At 34.2% G+C, this 17,091-nt stretch overlaps 1 protein-coding gene across 2 annotated transcripts in view; it reads left to right on the forward strand.

The window, feature by feature from the left end:
* The first annotated feature begins 14,577 nt into the window (after nt 1-14,577).
* Nucleotides 14,578-17,091, forward strand: part of LOC129803194 (neuroligin-1-like) — a 122,871-nt gene continuing 120,357 nt past the window's right edge. For both annotated transcript variants that reach the window (XM_055849594.1, XM_055849595.1), the window contains exon 1: nt 14,578-15,361. The gene's annotated coding sequence lies outside the window, so the exon portion shown is untranslated. The remainder of the gene's footprint in view (nt 15,362-17,091) is intronic.

Consider the following 17,091-nt stretch of genomic DNA (forward strand, 5'->3'; position numbering starts at 1 on the left):
TATACAAGTCTATGGTTGTTTTGCATAAATAAGAGAATATTGAACGATATTCCATTCCTGTGTGTAACAAGCATTCTTACATATCAATTAAAAAAAAAACTTTGTTGAACTTTATAAAGGCATCCATTTAATAAACCGAAAAGTTAAAATTAACTGAATTGGGAATATGAAGCTGAATTTGTCGGAATGTAACATAATCATACAAAAGTTTTAGACCAATGTTTTGAGGATAAACTCCAACATGAAAATGAATAAGAGTTTGCATTCCAATTCAATAGCCTCAACACTCAATTGGTTCTTCTTCGAAAGACTTCGTATCCAAAATAGGGATGATGCTTTTATGTAGGATTTTCTGAGGGAGGGAATTTCTAACGATTTCATAATATTCTAACAATCCCAAATATTTCATTCAGTAGAGAGAAAAGTGGATACAGCTTTAAATTAGCCCACAATTTCAAATTCATCCGAAGTTCCCCAGGCTATTTCTCCCCTAATATTCTTCACTTATCCTAACTCTAGCCTCTTTCCCTTGGGCAGACTTTCACCTTTCTCCTTGAGTTGCTAGTATACAGTGAAAGTTATTCTGGAAAAGGGATATTCATAGATAAGGGATGTTGTACATAAGATATTAAAAAACCAAAGGAAAGCCTTTTCGAATTTACAGGGGTATAACTTAATATGAGCAATTTAACAGGAGGTAGTTCAATGTCTAGACAAATGCTGCTTATCTCTAGTCTATTTGCTACAGCACTGTTATAGACTTTAGTAATAAGTAGTAGATGAGTATTCCTCTGTTATTCTAAATACTGGACATATTTATCTTGAATAAGAGTTTTAGAGAAATAACTCGTATGAGGGAGAGTCCGATATTTCATAAAAGTACCAAAATTAAAGTATATATTACTGTTTTATAACGCTTTTTTTTAAAAAAATAATCGTGAAAGTAAACAAGATGCATATGATTTTGAAAAATATTTCTAAGAAATCAGAGGGCCAATTTTTGAAATTCTCACTCGCACCCGCGAGCTCTTTAGTGGCCGAGAGAAACTGACTCGCACACCCCGGAAATTCTTGAGTACGTGCAACGAGTACTTTATGTTATTAAGAAGTCGTTACAGAAGGATTTGAATCTACGGGGTGTGCGAGTGGATTTCTCTCGGCCACTAAAGAGCTCGCGGGTGCGAGTGATAGTTTCAAAAATTGGGCCTCAGTTTATGATGACGGCACTTATGGCTTAAAAAAAGTGCAACAAACTAAGACGCTGTATTATCCTCACTTTCTGTTTAACTTTTTTGAAATAAGAAATAAAATGGTAGTAAATACATGAAAATTTTATAATACTATCGGTTTTGTTCAGTATAATCTTTTTGACTTGACTATGGTCTTAAGTCTATCAGAAAATGCATTGTAGTTTGCACGAATGCCAGCCTTCCGAATGCCCTGCCATTTACGACGAAGGGCTGTCTGCAGCTCATCGACATTTCGCTACTTTTTAGTCCTAAACTTGACCTAAAAAATGTCCCTGTTGGAGAAGTCAAGCAGTTTTGCATCCGGGAATCGTTGAGGTCATTGTGTCCAAAATCGAAAAACTAAATGTTGTTTTTTAGCCAAATTTTATTTGGAGCGTGATTTCTGCGACGGTTTCAAGTCTTGTTCGAAATTCTAAAAACCCCAGTGGAAATCGATAAATTAACCATCACGGAAGTCCAGGCCTTCAAATACGGTGGTCTTTGACTTACAGTGACAATTCGAATGTCCAAATTATCGTAAAATTCTCCCTAAGGTAAGGTTAGAGTAGTAAAAACAAGGTCTCAGGTCTCAGGTAAATTTAAGTTGCTCAAATTTACCTGTAGCACGAAATACCCTTATTTTATGTAAAATGTTAAAGCTGCGCCACAGATTGTTGGAAAACGTCAGATATTTAGGGCCCCCACAAATGGGAATTGGGCCTCCACATTTCTAAATACGGCCCTGAGGAGGCCATAAGCAAAGAAAGGACACAAGTAATGTCCCTATTTCTAATTTATTAAAACCTAGTTTTGTTAAGCCATAATTGAAACACAACCAATACAGGAAGGATGTGAATCTGTGCATGTATACCTCAGATGGCTATACCTAAGTTTCGGTTCTTCAGTTGCTTTAGATTTTTTCTTTAACTTTAAACTCTAATATTAACTAAAAGATTTTACAACCAGGAAGTTTTTTCTTTTTCTGATTAAGACACCTTACAGAACTATAATTCAGTCAATTTTCCATTTAAGAATTCAGTCCTTTGACTGGTCTACAAACTTTTTAAAATTAACACATATTTAAACGGCAAAATGTCTCTATAAAACTTTATGAATTCCTTAAAATTTGTACTCCCTCTGTCCCGAAATAAGTCGTACATTCTTTCATATAAAATATACTAGTAAACGTACGGCTTATTTCGGGACAGAAGGAGTATATTTTATATTTTTAATTGTTTAAATTCTAAGTTGTTCCTCTATTCCAAAAAATATTTGTTAAGTAGGGTGGAGTCTACACTTATGGACAGCTTCCAAAAATCTTAAGTTCTTACGTAAAATAGATTTCGAAAAGTTATAAAATTATTAGTTTATAATGTAATTAACAATTTTTTTGATTTTTCCAAATCTGTTTAATTAGTACATCTGTTTATTAACTTAAGATTTTTGCGTTGGCCATAAGTGTGTATAACATCCATAAGTGTAAACTCCACCCTATCTTATCTACTGCGGTCTGTTATTTGACCGAGCGCGCTAGAAAAACCACCAAAAACGGTCGGTGTGTGATAAATAATTACTCTTAAGTGGTTTTATCAAAATATATTCTTATAATTCAATCAACACTATCGTAACTTGATGATCAAAGTATCTAAAAGGAAAAGATTGTAACCTATTTTAGATTGCGTGTAAGGATATCCAGGTATAATAAAGTTATATTAGAGGCTTTTAACACAGATCAAGGAAAAATAATATGAGAGTACTATTCCAAATTCTAAATAAAAGTTATATAATTAAAAGTTAAAAAACTAAATTTTTTGTACAATGTCATTTTATGAGTAATAATATAAAATCTTTCATTGGTATTTCCAATTTGAAAGCAAAGAATTTCCTGTGAATTTTCTTCCGAATATTATATATTGCATTGAAATTGAGTGAATACAGGGGAAATTTCCATTGAATTTCCCGCCAGAGATGGATATTGAGAGATTGACTTGAAAAATATCTCGAAGCCAATGTTTTGTTGGGTAGCCCCATTGTTTGGAAATGGGAATATTGATCATATGGCGTAGGTGCAAGAAAAATCTATGTACAGGTACAGATTTAAAGCTGAAAGACTTCACGAACAGTAAGTGGATGAATATATCACTACATGTTGATTATTACAGAAAAAAATCGTTAGAGAGGAGGACAAAAATGAGCTGTTATACTTGGAAAGGTTTTTCATTAAATTTTCGAGACGTTCGTATAATGAGTAAAACACTCACAGTAGAAAGCTTTGTTTTTTTTTTCGATGAAAAATAAACACCATGCTCTTGATGAAACTGGTCTCATATAACCAGCGTGTGTTCTTCATTTATTTGTTTATCTCCGGGAAAAAGTAATATACAACTCTTTGCTATGGTTTGCCGGGTTTGCCAATGTTATTTTGTTCGAAAAATTCATGATTCAGTCTCTGTTTATGATATGTTTTTCATTAAAAGTACATCAAAGACTATTAAACTATTAATATTAAAATGTTATGGCTTAATAAGTGTTCTCTAAGGAACAATTCCAAACACCAAAAGGTGAGATATAACAATTTGGAATTTTGGCAAGGACCGATACAAATTGTTTTGAAGATTATCAACACATCTTTAAGCTTCTTTCAGTCTATGGTATCTCATAGTTATACTTAGCTCCACTGAACATTGCTCAAATTCAAAGAGAGATCAATTTTCAAAAGTTCTGAAAAATTTTAAAGAAAGATTCAAGAAAAAAAATCAGCCCACTGAAAATGTCCCGTGTACTAAAGACTTGAAATCTTTGGAAAAATTTGATTTCATTTTGAAAATAAGAAACTGTTTCTGATCAACACCGGAAGATTTGAATTTTAAAAAATCGTAAGATATTTCGATCGGTCAAATTAAGAAACGAATAAGGCCGGCTTCAGACTAAAGGTTTAGTTCAGTTCCCGAATGTCTCAGAATCTTAAATTGTGAGCAATTTTATTGCTTTTTGAGAGCCTAATAGGTCATTTGTCCTTAATAATCCAATCCTGAGTTAAATTTTTCAAAAAAATCGTAATTGATAATAAATTAGATCAGTTAAACCGTTTGGTTAAGCCTTAAGTCTCAAGCCCGTATAACTCGCAGTAGGCAAATTTTACAGGAGAGCGATTTGAAGCTGAGATTTAACATGCAGAGTATATAGGATTTTTGAGATTTATTGTAATGGATTTTGTAATGGCTCTTGTGATAAGTTGTCGTTTTGATATTGAATAGTATGGAATTAAACTGTCGATAGATTAGTTTATTACTGATTTTAAGCCGTCCATTAAATATATGGCAACTTTCTTAGAAAAACATTAAATTAAGCAGAGATTCTGTATTATTTGTGTAATTCTGATTTCTTTAAATCAGTAGCAAGAATATTTTCGATTTATTGAATATGACTTCTGAAAATTATAAAATCTATCAAATCTGTTCGATTTTCATTAAAAGTGATTGAGAAAATATTTTTGTTACACCCGGTCTTGCCTTTGATCGCTGGAACATAATAGAATTTTACGGATAATTCATTTTCTTCTTTATGTTCCTTATGGATTACACCCATAGCTCTTTTCTGAAAATTTGAGGCATTGTACTAGCGATTAAAATATAATATTGTAATGGACCAAATTCATTTATAACACATTGAAAAAATTATTTGTGCGAAGCATAAATCGTCCGAAGCTAGCGCGCTTTCCCCTAGACCATTCTTAAAGGTTAGAATTTAATGAAAGCTTACGTACAACAGGGGGTAAAGTCACCCTCGGATTGTAAAGTTAGTGACGTCAACGGTACGATTGCTCCTTTTCTTCTTGGAATTTGGGTAAAACTTTAAAGTTTTCCTTAAGTTTTGCTATATAAATTCTAAGATATTCCTAATTAATACAAATTTGTTCAAAGATTCTTTTACTCCTGGGCGATATATTTTAAGCGAACTGAAAATTGAAATTAGGGTAACGATTTACCCCTTCATATCCTCCTTGCGAGTATTTAAAATTTAAAATTTAGGAATAGTTCTATCTTCGTAAAAAAATAACGTCTTGATGGAATACTTTTAGAGGAGTTTTCTGGAGAATTCTTGCAAAGATTAAAAGCAGAAATGCGAGAAATGCTTTCTATTGAAATGAATGAAGATTAAGAAATAGTAAAATCCTCAGTATAAAATAAATATTGGATAAACGTTTTTTTGTTTTATATTTTCGCATAGATCCCAATGAAAGAACCGAGATAACACTGACACTAAGGAGAATTACTACCCAGCTGTATTGGTTTGCCTTAGACAATGCACAAAAGGAACCAATATATCTAAAGCTATAAAGCATCCTTCTCGGACACAAGTGCGAGGAAGCTCAAGTTTCCGTCTTCAATTTATACGACAAAATTTATATTTTATTGTTTCACTTGTGAACATAATATTACCCAATGAATGCAATAAGACATCCTGTTCTATAGCACTCCTATATAAAATTTTATGATTGTTATATACTGGCCTTTTCGCCATCTTCATGGACCGAGAAAAAAGGGTGTCAACTCCCGGTAATTAACCCATGAATTCAAGGGTAGTAAAACATTCCATAAAGCTCAGATCGACACTGATCATCAGGGCTATTTTATTGTTCTATTTTGTGTTTCTTTCAATGACAAAGAATCCTTTATTCACAGCTAATCAAGAATTATTTGATATTAAAATGTTCTAAATGTTTTTCTGTTTAAAAACATGCAAAATGATATAAATGCCAAATATTCAATTCAATTACCTTGTTATAGTTTTTAACTTTACTGAATATTGAAAACAAGTATGAATATTCATAATTAAAAGTTGGTTGTTCGTTGGTGAGCTTTCAAACAATATATTAAAATCCCATGAAATTTTTATTGAAATACTTTAAATGCTAATTGAAGCTGTTGAATGTTTTCATTAAGCCTCACTTATTTAAAATGTAAAATTTGTAAATGTATTTACTGTATTTACTAAATACAAAATTTATGGTAGGAGGAAGTTTCATGTTTTAATCATTCAATCAAATTTTTTTCGAATTTCATTAGACAATGAAATTCATCTATAGGGGAAAGCCTGAATGTTTGAGACGCTTTGGAATTTATTCTTTGAGTATTTAAATAAAAGTGACAAAAACACTAAGGGTTGCCTCCCTTTAGAAATGATCTGGTTCGATATGATTACTATAAAACTTGAATAACTTAAGAGATAGCAAAGCGTCCTAACTTTACGAAGTGCACGAACTCATAAGAAAGAGCTATCTGCGTATTAATTTTTCGCATTCTTTGTGGGTACATGTCGCTTTAAAAAGATTGATAAATTTAAAAAGTCATTCCGAAATACGAAAAGTAGGTTTTAGAATATTTTAGTATGAGTAACAAGCTTTCCAACAAATAAGGGTCTCGACATATCTGAGGGATAGCCGAGACACGGCTTAGCGTAATTAAATTCAAAATAATGCTGAAACTACATTTCCATAATTTTCCACTAAGTCGGCTCTCGGCTTAAGTCGTAAATGTGTCTAGGGCATAACAAAGTAAATCCGAGAAAGGTAAATCATTAACGGATACTATATATCGACTCATGATCGATTAAGTCCAATTTAGTCGGGTTAGAAATTTTAAGATCTTTCAAAAAAATCCGAATTTAAACAAATCGGGTGAAAAATAGACCCTCCAAAGTGGTTAAACTTTGATCTTCGAAAATTGGATATCGAAATGATTTTTGAACATAGGTGTCCAAGGATGAAATATTCGTCTCAACTACACTGAGAAAAAAAGGGGGTGAGATTAACTTTTCGTCCTCATAACTTTAACATTTTTAGGTGTAAAAATATATCAACACTTTTTAATGTTAATTTTACACATTTTTATGGTAAAATTAACATAAAAAAGGGTAATTTTAACCCATAATACACCTAAAAAGCATAATATTTACACCGATTTCGGATCAATACTGCAGGGTAAAATAAACATTTCCGGAATGTTATTTTAACGTTTTCGGATTTCTCTCACTCAGTGTACCTCTAAAACATATTAGAAAATAAAAGAAATCGTAGGAGGATAAAAAATTAATAAAGAAAACCGGTTTAAAATCAAACCAGAAACCAGAAGAAAACCAGTTTGAAAAAAATTAAATTTTTATGAAAGTTTTCTAATATTAAAAATGACCTCACATAGATAATTTCTGATGTATTTTAGCTCGAAAGCTTCTCATAGAAATGCAAAGCTCTCTTCTGAGCAATAAACTTCTTTTCTCCACGTTGCCTCGTAGGTTTTTGTTGAGGCTCACCCTCGAGAGCACCTTCCACCTCTACATTGAGGCAATTAATAATAAAAAAATCTCTCCCTTCTTTGTCATGTTGTACAATTTTTTACTCCATCCTCGGGCAGAAAAATGAGCCATCATCCACATTCTGGTGCAACAACGTCTGTCGTTCTTTTTTTCCATGGCATTTACAATAAGAAATGTACAAGACTGACATTGGAAGTTAAATTGTGTAATTCCTTTTTTTTGTGGCTATTCTTTTGGCTTAAAATAAAATTTCAACTCTTTTTGTGCAAGTGTTGTGAGTGGGAGTGCAAGAAAAGGGAGAAAGTATCAGACAAGGGAAACTTTTTGGCTTTCTGCCCAAAAAGCCAGAAGAGAGATTCTATAGATAGAATATCCTTTTGTCTCACCATGAAATCTATTTGGCGGGAAACAAAGTAAAACTGCCAACCACTTCGTATGGCCTTTTTCCCTCATCTTTTATTTTTCTTCTCGGCTTTTTTAATGGATCATGAAGGGGGCTTTAGAGGGTTGGGTGTACAGAATGGTTGGTGAAACCAAAAGAAAGAACAGAGCCACTGACTCTGAGTTGAGAGATAAAGTTGTGCTGCAAAAACTTTTTGATTATGAGCTTTTGAGAGGAATAGCAGAAGGATGAGAGATCCCATGGAAAAAAAACAGCTTCTGACGGACTATAAGTGTTTCATTCCCATGACAATAGCTGTTAGTGGATCCTTAATCGGGCATGTCTGTATATATTTTTACAGGTTCGGGGAAAAGCCTCAGTTCTGGGTAAAATTAATTGATGAGTGTGTCTTCATGTGGTTAAATTTGCGACAGGGTTGAAACGACCGACTCAATTTACATAATAATAGTCTGCTTCTTCAGGGTTTAATTAAATAAATAATAACTCGCTCTGTTTTGCCGCTAATCCCAAAGCCTATACAGCTTTTGACGGCTCATGAGGAATCCCCATTTACGCCCCTTTACATGTTATTCACTCCTGGTATATTTAGCGAATTTGTTCCTCGTAAACTCCTCACAATTTTCTCCGCTAATTTGTTATGGAATTTTGTATTATCACGATCAAGTATTTACTAATAATTTCATTGGAATGTTTAAGTGTTAGAAGTTAGAAAATGAATTTAAAAAGGTGCTAAACGTATCATACCCGTGAGATGTTTCAGAAGAATTTTGGTTCGACAGAATGTAGCAGAAAATAGACGGAAACACTGAACCTTTCTTGATTTTCACAATTTCATTCTCTACGGCGTTTCGAGGATGGATCTCCTCTTCATCAGGTATCGAATATGGCAGGGAAAATCACATACAGGTGGGAGTTGTTACACTGCAGTTGAACTTTGATCACAACTTGATTCGTGATGTTCACCATTCGACTGACTGACACAGAAACCAGTTCCGTTGAATCAAAAATAAATGTATTACCGATTTATTACAAATTAAAATCAATGCATTCAAGTTTGGAACTTCAAGACCTTTCACATAAATAAAGATTTCACAATATCTGTTGAAAAGTAGGTTCTCAAGGGTGGTTGATCTCTAACCTTACATAATTCAAAATGACGATAATTCTGAAAAAAAATATCCAAAAAATGAACGTGATTTCCTTAGTCAGTTTTTAAATAATGTTGAGAAATTGAAAACAATTTAGATTGTACAATCACTGAGAGAAATCTGAAAAAGTTAAAGTAACATTCCGGAAATGTTTATTTTACCCTGCAGTATTGATCCGAAATCGGTGTAAATATTATGTTTTTTAGGTGTATTAGGGGTTAAAGTTACCCTTTTTCAAGTTAATTTTACCCTTAAAAAGGTTTAAAATAAATATTAAAAATGTTGATATATTTTTACACATATAAAATGTTAAAATGATGAGGAAAAAAAAGTTAATCGCACCCCTTTTTTTTCTCAGTAATATAAGGTAAGGGAAACATGTATCAGCCATGCAAGTGGATTTGTTACACCAAAATAAAATGATTTTTTTGAAAATTATTCGTTTTGTTATTAAATGTTTTTGGAAAATGTCTCTCATTAAGTTGCAAATGAAACACATGTTGCCATTTAAATTTAAAAACATCTTCACAGTAGGGTAAAATGAGGTAATTTGGAACTATTTACAATTTGGTACATTTGAGATTTCCTCATTGTTTCAGATAATCAAAGAGAAAACAAAGTCCGTGAAATAGAAGAAAAGACGATTAAGAAGACGAGGAACAGTTCTTTTTTTCCTTTTAAATAAAAAAGCTAAAAAACATAAAAAAAAAGCTTGGTCTTCGGCCATCCGTAGACTCTTCAGCAAGTAAACCTTTGTCTGCTGATGAGCTAAATACTTACTTTTCCTCTGCTTCTCATGGTGGTGCAGTGCACTGTCCTCAATTTCCTCCTTCACCCTGGGAGGGTTTTAGCTTTTGTTGCGTCTCTGAAACGAGCGTAGCTTATGCTATTTCCCGTGTCAGGTCTAATGCCATGGGTTGTGATGGCGTCTCCCTTGATTTCATTAAAATTGTCCTCCCGGTGCTCTTACCAGTACTCACTGATGTTTTCAATCACATCATAACGACCTCTTCATTTCCCGATTCCTGGAAAACTGCCTTAGTTATTCCAATCCCAAAGATATCGAACCCCACTTTACCTTCGGACTTCAGACCTATTAGTCTATTATCATCTCTTTCGAAAGCTTTCGAGTTTCTCTTACATGAACAAATCTCCCTTTATTTGTCCGATAATAACTTATTCTGTGCCAACCAGTCGGGTTTCTGCAGTGGGCACAGCACTATTTCTGCCCTTCTTCGAATAAATCATGATCTGGCGGCTGCTATTGATCGCAACCACTTTGTGGTATTGGTATTGCTAGACTTTACCAAAGCTTTCGATAGTCTGCCTCACGATCTGATTTGTTTCAAACTTTTCAATCTTTTTAATTTTTCTTCATCTGCGGTTTCTCTCATTCAGTCCTACTTCAACGGTCGCTCCCAAGTTGTCAGGCACTCTGATAAAATATCTTCTTCTTTTTCTTTAATTAAGGGAATTGGCCAGAGATCTATCCTTGGTCCCCTGATGTTTTCACTATTTATAAACGACCTTCCGTCTGTCTTGCATGGCTGTTCGTATCATCTGTATGCGGATGACTTGCAGATATACGTGGAGGGCGATCCTTTACACCCTTATTCAGCTTTTGAGCTCATGAATGAGAATTTATCCAAGATCGAGCACTGGTCGTCCACTAATGGACTTCTCCTAAATCCAAATAAGTCGCAGGCCCTCATAATTTCCAAAAGATCATTAAACTTTCCTTCGTTTCCTCTTTTCCTATACACGGAGAAATTATTCCGTATGCAGATCAGGTGAAAAACCTTGGTATAGTTTTTAACAAAACTTTATCTTGGTCTGATCATGCAACCTCAATTTGTCGAAAAATTAACTACTCTTTGTACACTCTCCGACGCTACCGGGACATCACACCTTATGACACACGCCTGCTCCTCTCATGAGCGCTACTTCAACCCATTTTCTCATATGGAGCTGAGCTCTTTTTTTTAGCAGATGGTGAGACGATGCATCGTTTGACAGTAGCCTTCAATAATTGTGTAAGGTATATCTGCGCTCTAGGCCCCCGTGATCACATTAGTCCGCATAGGGACGTTTTTGTTGGGTGCGACCTACCATCCTTCCTTCAAATGCGTGCCCTTGTCTTTCTTAATCGTCTCGTCTCGACTGGAACTCCGGAATACTTGGCCTCTCTCTTGACGAGGGGGGGTTCGGCCAGGGTTCAGGGATTCATTGTGCCTAAAGCAGAGCGGGAAACCTTTTACCGCACTCTTTTTGTTAAAGGAGTAGCTTTGTACAACGCACTTCCCCGTGAGGCTCGTGACTCTCGCTTGGGAATTCAAAGGCATTTCCAGGCTGGGTTTCTCTAATATTTTCGCAAATATTTAGTATTGACACTATTTTCCTCACATTCTTTTTTCTTTCTTTTTTTCTTTTATTTTTCCCTGCCACGTAATTGTAAGAGGATTGTAGCCTATTTCGTGGTTTTTCAATAAACTTAAACTTAAACTTAAACTTAAACTTAAATCTCTAAAACAGTGAGAAAATCTCAAATGTCCCAAATTGCAAATGGTTCCAAATTACTTCACTTTACCCTAAAATGAAAACAGATGTTTTTATGGGAATTCGCTAATCTAACAACTCACTGGCATGCAAGTGTCAGAGAAATACACGATGGATGGCGCTGTTCCAGATAGGAACTGTCACAAAAACTGTTCCCAATTTTTATTTTCAAGTTTTTATGCGAAATAGTCAGAAAATTGAACTTTTTCTCATGAAAGCACCGTTTTTTCATGTGGAGTTGAAAATTTTCTAACAAATTTGTTGAAAATTTTTCAATGGATATGGCCTAATAACGAGATTAATGATGGCAAACTTTTGTAAGAATGTGAAATTCCTGTATCTTTTATTTTAACGGAAGTCGAATTTTGAAATTTTTCATTCCAACTTTTGCTCAGAGCTTCCGAGATTTCATAATTAAGGAAACCAAACAAATGTTGAGTCATAATACTTAATGGTTAGAGTGGTTGAAATTGTATTAGGCATTTGGTTTCGGATTGCATCAAATGTCATTTGCATTAGAATTTAGAAATAGAGACAATGGCAATGATGAATGAAAATTCAGTATTTCTCAGCTTTATGGGATTTAAATGTTATTTTGATTTCTATTCACAATTTGCATTTGGACATATCGACGGCCATTCCATACTGTTCTAAATCTGCTATTAGGGGAAAGTGCCCATGCTTTGCACGGTCCTAAGCTTTATAATGATTTAATTTTTTTTACTGTGTTTCTGAATAAATATGACTGCGCTATATATTTTGAAAATAGCACACTTTCCCCTACTTTTGAAATTTGTTTACGTTGAGTAATATTTATTGAAAAACATAGGAAAAATTTAGTCACTATAAAGCTTCGGACCGTGCAAAGCATGGGCACTTTCCCCTATATATTGTTCGATATGCTATTACTGACAATGAGCTCTACATCTTTCAAAGATGATTATCCGAAGGTTAACCGTTTAAGGACGAATAGGATACCGGTGTCCCAAAAATAAAAACTAATTTTTCGGACTATTTAGAACAAAATAACTTTCTATAGTCAATAGATTGTTTTTGTTTTTGGGACACTAGTGTGCCACTCGTCCTTAAAGGGTTAAGAGATGAGATATTTATTTTTTTCGGAAGAAAATTGTAGCGTAGGGAATTGTTAATTTGTAATGGCTCTCGTGATAAGTTGACGTTTTGATATTGAATAGTATGGAACTAAACTGTCGATAGATTAGTTTATTACTTATTTTAAGCCATCCATTAAATATATGGCAACTTTTCCAGGAAAACACTAAATTAAGCACAGAGATTCTGTATTATTTATGTAATTCTATTTTATTTAAATCAGTGGCAAGAATATTTCCGATTTATGATTGAGTGATTGAGAAATATTTTTGTTGCATCCCGTCTTGCCTTTGATTGCTGGAACATAATAGAGACATTTTACGGATATAGTGGAAAGTGCTCATGCTTCGTACGATCCCAAGATTCGTACACTGAGAGAAATCCGAAAAAGTTAAAATAACATTCCGGAAATGTTAATTTTACCCTGCAGTATTGATCCGAAAACGGTGTAAATATTACCCTTTTTAGGTGTATTATGGGTTAAAGTTACCCTTCTTTCAAGTTGATTTTACCCTTAAAAGGTGTAAAATTAACATTACAAAATGTTGATATATTTTTACACCCAAAAACTGTTAAAGTAATGACGAAAAAAAGTTAATCGCAGCCTCTTTTTTTTCTCAGTGTAGTGACTAAATTTTTCCTTTGTTTCTAATCGCACCCAAATTTTAAGGAGAAAGTTCCCTGTCTATAAAATATAATGCGGAGTTACATTTATTTAGAAACATGGAGAAAAAATTAGTCATTACGAACCTTGAGATCGTACGAAGCATGGGCATTTTCCCCTACCAGAAGTACACTATTTTGATCGCGATAACTTATTAGGGTTCGTCCGAAAATCCCAAGTGCCTATCCCTAGATCTCCATATGACAGAACATGTGGACTAAAGACATTTCTTTGTGTTTCTCTTCTCTCTTTTATTAAGTTAGATTCGAAACTTTATACGAAAATGTGATAAAATAACGTACATAAAATTGAAAGCCTAAATTTGTTGAAATATCACAGACGAGTTATTGCAATTATTTAAAGGTTTTTATAGGAAAAGGCCATGCAGTACATTGGAGTCAATAATTGTATTTGCTTGAAGCTTTTCGTGATTTTCTAATAAATTTCCTGTGTTTTGCAAATTTGGTGTTCGTATTCAACAAGTGCCTTTACGATTGTTTGATATTCATTGTCGATTTTACAAAATGCCCCTCCTTAAATCGCATTATATCGTCGAAATTTGTTGGGAAAGCTGAGGCAAATGGAATCTTTTCTTCTGATGAATTTGGGCGGAAAATTCAATTCCTTCAAAGCAGAACACAAAACGATTCTGAGCAGAAAATCGGCCTAAGTGGTTTATTCTGGCTCGGACACAGAAGCACTTTGCCAGAGTTTTCACATTGCACTGAAAATCCATAGGTCTGTTGCTCCTGAATCTCTATTTCTTGGCTATTCCTCGGAAATTGGGGAAAATCAGTGGGGATGGTTTTTTCAAAGTTTTAGAAATTTTCCGACTCTGCTATTTTGTCGCTTTAGTCGGAAAATTTTCTTTTCTCACTTTTTTCAGTAAATATTTTTAAGTTCCATTTTTTTGGAAATCATTGGATTTATTCTGCGATAGAGCTGTCTATAAAAGTTTCGTGGTAAATATGATTTTGTAAAGAGAATTCGAGGGGAAAATCCCCAGAGAAAACATTTCAGATTAGCGCCAAATTGTCTCCTGTGGAAAATTCAGGAGATATTATTCTCCCCTAAAAGTCACAGGCCTGCGCATATGAAAGTTTTCTCTCACATTGAGGGCAAAGCTTGTCCTCGAGTTCTTCACGCTTCAGTCTCATTCAGTGTTGTGCGGGATTTAAAGCTTACCACGTCACGAAAATTGACTTATGTTATGAAAATTATCCTATCTGTGTTTCCTTTTGGAATACCAGTGACTTTGGGATTAAATTGGAAACACATTCCCACAAAACGTGCAACGGACAATTTGTGGTTACAGTGCTGAGTGAACGTTTTCCCACGCAAAAATAACACTCCGGGCATTACACACTCACCCTCCGGAAATTGCGTGAAACTTCCGGCTGCGGGTTTTTCTCGGGGTTTTTTTTTTAATTCATTATTTTTTCCCATATCAAATTTACGCTTCATTAGACCCTTACAGCTCTGTCAAAGTGATTGAGAGCCATAAATAAACTGGCAGGAAGCCCAACAGTGTAAAACTCGTGCCATCGTCATCGACTCTTTCGAGGGAGATCCCTACCCATCTGGGAAAAGACCGGGTTGTGATTTCCACAATTCCACAACATTGATGTGCGTAGAGACATACCCCAAATAGTGATTCAGTCGTTGAGTTTAATGGTTTAACCGTCACGAAAAGCGATAGGGGAGAACTGAGAGCTTTTTCGTTCACAGATAAATTTTGTGGTATAAAAGTGCAGTGATAGGGGAACAAAGTGATTTAAGCTTACAAAAAGTGATTTTGGGAAAAGTGCTGAAAATAGCAGATAATAGTCTTTTAAAATTGTGCAATCGAAGATCACAAAATCTCCTGCATCTTTGAGGATACCAGGATAAAAAAAAATACAGAAGCTTGAACTAACACAGCTTCTTCTACACTGTAAGTCTGCTTTTAAGTAAATAAATTAAGCAACATAGAGAATTTGAGAGAAAAGTTTGACACAGCTGAAGGGATATAAATTCTACTAAGACCATCCATCTACAGGCCTCCTCCCTTTTATAATTCCTCCAGACATTATATTGTCTAAAACTTTCCTGAAAAGAAGCGACTTGTGCAGACACTTTTGTAGCCTATATTGCCATGAAGACGCCAGAGCTCATTGTAATGCAAATTTATTGTTTGTCGTGTGATCTATTGTTGGCTTAAAGTTTCTCACTTAAATTCTAAGCTGGTTTATTGGACTCGGGCGGTCCCCTGTGGCGATACTTTGCATCTTCACCAACAACTTCCCCAATAGTGCAACTTTCTCTTCCCTTTTTCCCACAAATGTTATACTCATAGTTTTACATTGAAATTCATCCAAGCGTATTCCACACCCAAAAATTATATCCTGAATATACAGATTATCCTTGGGAGAACGCCCAGCCAGATGCTAAACATTTGGCAATCTATCGATTTTCCATTGCATAACCCATTCTTAGCAAAATATTTGGTGGTATGATCATACGATAGTTCTCCCAAAGGAATGATTTCACGTCTAAAATCCAATTATTGCATATGTAATACAATGTAAATATACTCAATGTGCTGTTATTGCATTCTGAAATCTCAAGTCTAATTTGCTCAAGATGCTCCATCAGAAGACACCCACACTCCAGCTTACTATATGTCGTCAATCCTGATTAGATTTTAATGAAAATCTCCAAATTGAATTCGTCTTCCAAGTCAAATGCAACACTCACCCTATATATTCCTGTTTATGTGGATAGAGACCAATTTGTTTGGCAATTTTGGGAATGAAGAAGGATCAAATATGTATTTGAAAATGTTCAATATAGAAGGTTATCGACCTGCAAGCTCTAAAAATGATTTTAAAAAAAGATTTAGGCAACAGGCTTCTCACAAAATGCTCAATGCAATTCGTCGAGAGGCCTTCACATGTGAATTGAACTTTCAGTCCTTACTCTTCGAGTAGCACGCAATCTAAAGTTTAGCAAGACATGGCAATATATTAGTCATACAAGTCTCTAAACCAACAAGATTGGCAGTTAAGCCGGAAATACCAATTTTGATTTCGTGTTAAATCAAATAAACCGGAATAGATTACAGAAGTGCTGTCAACTGCTTCCTAGTCTTATTTGAAATTTGTAATAGGATACGCTTATTAATACTATATACAAAACTTTTTAGTCGATGCCATTGAAGCTTTAAGTGTTGAAATTTTAAACAATCGATATAGTTCAGTAAATTTTTGTTTGGATTTTTCTCATTTCTCAGCAGAATTTAAGCATTTCCCTTGCTTTGCAAAATACTGGAACTCATGACTTGGATGCTACATATCAAAAGTACTTTTGCATCACTTACCGTTTACCGGTTCAGCACCGATTGAAACCAACTTAAAAATCATTCAAAAGATCGCACAAAATATCTTAGGAAGAGTGCAATTGAATTTCGTAGGAAAAATAGTTATAGTAAGGTGGGGTAACTGAATTGTTCTCCGAAGAGTGCTACTTAAACGCTTGTTTTTGGACTAATGAAATTCTTTTTTACTTCTTCTAAATCGATAGAATTATACACTCTTTCATTCAGAAACATAATATTAAAAAAAAATTATCAAAAATATTAAAGAAAATTTATAAAATAATGATAATACTGAAATAAGTCAGCAT

This window comes from Phlebotomus papatasi, chromosome 2, assembly GCF_024763615.1.
Source record: "Phlebotomus papatasi isolate M1 chromosome 2, Ppap_2.1, whole genome shotgun sequence".
NCBI classification, from domain to species: Eukaryota; Metazoa; Arthropoda; class Insecta; order Diptera; family Psychodidae; genus Phlebotomus; species Phlebotomus papatasi.